Genomic DNA, 3,462 nt, shown 5'->3' on the forward strand with positions numbered 1-3,462 from the left:
ATCTATTTTATGATGCAGGTCCGAGCACTAGTAGCCAGCGTTGATCGAGCTTGGAGTAGACTTATCTGGAGACGGGGGTGAGCACACGGCGTTTTGTACTATTTCAGTCTCCATCTGTATATATAGACTTGTCTTCTTCCTTTCGAGACAGTCCAGTCTCTGTTGTCCAGTTTTGGGACTTGTACTCATTTTATAGTAGCTCTGTACTGGTGACTTCCAGGTTCTGGGAGGGATCTTTATTTGTTTATATTGTTATTTGCCTACTCTTGTTTAATTTCTACCCTCAGACCCATTACTTGTTGTTCCGGGTTACGGGTTGGCTTACCTGCTGGTGGGTTATAGTAGGTGCCATCATGACTTGATAAATCGGGTCGTGACAAACTTACTCATACGAACTTGGAATCGCGCAATCTTGGAGGCATTAGAAAGATCATTCCAAGAGCTTTCCAGCCATATCTGGATCTACACCTAACTCATCCTGAGCTAGGAGTTATGGTTGTTTGAAGTTGACCAAAAATTCACTTTTCCTAACTTAAACAATTTTCCAGATTTTTCATTCCTTCCAAAAAAAATGACTATTTTCAGTTCTTAGCTTCTTCCTAGCTATTTCAATTTGCAAGATGTTACACATAATTGCATTCATGTGAATGTGTGTGAAGTGTTACTAGAGACTCATAGTGGTTGAGTAAGAGAAGATAATTTAATACAATTCAACAATATAAAAATGATAAATGAGAAGAAAATGGCACATTAGGTCATCATACATAACATAAAAAAATAAAGTAAAAGTCAATATAATAAAGCTCGAATTCTAGGTATTTCCCAGCGAAGTAGCCAGAGATGTCACACCACTTTTTCGTACGACGGAAGGGTTTTCCAATTAAAGTGACGGTATTGATTAGAGATTATTTTATTCTTTCGGAGTCACCACTTGGAATTGAGCTATGGTGTTCCAAGTCACATATTTTTTTAATCCCTAATCAAAAGAAAATGACTCTTTATTTAGTCTGCGAACTAGAATAAGAAATTTTGTTGACCAAGGGGAAGGTATTAGTTAACCTCGAGTCTCATGGTTCTAGCACGATCACTTTTATTGACTTATACTTGAATTAAATTATTTTATTTTAGTTTGGACAAATTATATAGTAGGTCATGATTTGCTCATATTTTTATTTGTTGAACTTTTATTCGCCTCAACTTAGATGCGTAAGTGCATTCTTGATCTTGACATTTAGAGACATAACTATCTTCTTTGCGTCACACTTATAATTTTGTCTATAAGTCTCTAATTTAAATTAATTAATGTTAATTATATTATTGGACAAGGTTCATCATTGCATCCTTGAATTTATTTTAATGTTTCAAGAAAAAAAATGTGTAACCACATTCTTAATCGAAAAAGCCTTTTGAAACGGGTCATATAGTATCTTAATATTTATCTATTACTAGATAGCTTAGTTGTTTACTAGTGATTAAATTACTTTTTTACTATTTATGTTCATGAATACTATTTAAATAATAAAAGTCTAAAATATGAGACAAATAGAAAGTTATTTCTTGTTCAAATTCAATATAGATGCATTTATATTTTTAGCATACTTATAAGTTAGGACAAAAGACAATAAAAAAAAGTGTAACTCTTCATCTCCTAATTTTTCTAAAATAAACACATTTGACTTTAGATAAATCTAACCAAAAAAACTATTAGAATATACTTTTAGGCATTTTATTAATTGATAGTAGCATTCAGTACAAGATGAGAGATAACATAAAGTAAAGCAAAAAGGAAATGTTTCAATATTACTGTGTCAAAATTAAACACACATAAAATTTGAGCAGCTTTATAATATAGGACTCAAGTCTTGAACAATCATGACATAAAACTAAATAAAAAATAAATAAATTAAGTATTACCTCTTGTGAAAAAAATTTACTAGAAGAAAGGACTATAATCAGGAACCACGAACTTAAAACCACAAAAGCGAACCTCGAACTCAACTTTTATTTATAATTAGAAAAAAATATAATGTGAGGCATGATTTTTTCATTTTTTTTGTTCTGCCCAAATGTAAAGGATGTTGCTTTGGTGCTTTTTTTTTGGAGGTGGGTAGGAAATAAAAATATTTTTGATATTGTTTTGTTTTTCTGTTTGTTGTTCTCTTGTGTGTGTTTTTTTTGTTTGCTGCATTTTTTTGTGTTGGTTTTTTTTCTTGGTTGCGGATCTTTTTCTCTTCTCGTGTGAGTGTGTATTGTTGTGTGTATTGTGCAGATGTGTATAGGGGTGTTGTGGATGTGTCTGGTGGGTTGTGTAGTGGTGTGACTGGGGAAGTGGGGTAAGTGTAGGTGGGTTGGGGTAGTGGGGTAGTTTAGGTTATTATATTTTAATAATTAATATAATATAATAGTATAAGAGCCTAGGAACTTTAATGGTAAATATGAGATTGATGTGAAGTATACGATATAGATATGTTTTTTTTAACATGAATATAGGAGAAGTAATTACTAAAAGTACTAGATTGGAAGAGGTAGATATACCTCAGAACCTTGATTTGTTAAGCAAATGGACTATTCCTAAAGTAGATATTAAAACTATTTATGATTATGGTTGGTTTGATAGAATATCTCATAAACAGTTAATAAAAACTACTGAGCAATCAATATAATTTATTGCATATTGGCATGGTTCAAATTGCTTTTAAACCATTAACTGTTAAAGGGTTACCTGGGACATTTTTAGCTACTCTACGTGATGCTAGAAATTTAAATTTTAGACAATCCTTGATGGGTTCGATTGAGTCCACTGTGGCATATGGCCTTGTATATTTTAATACTGAGCCTAATTTGCAATTATCTTTAACTGATGTTAATATTCTTGATTTTTTAACATTAAATGTTAAAACTCATGGTTATAATTATGCACCTGAATCTGAATTAATATGTTTATCATATAGAATTTATTTTAAATTACTATTTACGTTAAATCCAAAATGTAAGTTATATGATACATTTTATCAAACTATTTTAGTAGAAACTAATTTTGTTAAATTTAAGGTCACTAATAGAAGACCTGTAAAATGGGAAAAAAATAATTTTCCAACAACTTGGACACTGGATTCTGTTATATCCCCAAGTCAGATAACAAATGTTGTCACTAATTCTGAGTATTCTCATATTACGCAAAATCCTGATGGTAGGATTTGCATTCAGTTTGATGATAAAAGTATTCCATATAATAGACATTCATTTTCTGACAGAAGATTGTCTACAATTCAGCATATCTCACCAATTGAACATGTGTATGGTCCAACTCGTAATCGTGCTGCTTCTTTACATACCATACGTTCTATTATATCTGTTGATCAAAATAATAAACTTGTTATAAAATAAAAATTGATCCTCGAACGAATATTGTTCAAGCTAATGATAATTCTTCTGATATTTCTGATAAGGATATTCCTTGTG

The sequence above is a fragment of the Solanum stenotomum genome, chromosome 3 (genome assembly GCF_019186545.1).
Source record: "Solanum stenotomum isolate F172 chromosome 3, ASM1918654v1, whole genome shotgun sequence".
Taxonomy (NCBI): domain Eukaryota; kingdom Viridiplantae; phylum Streptophyta; class Magnoliopsida; order Solanales; family Solanaceae; genus Solanum; species Solanum stenotomum.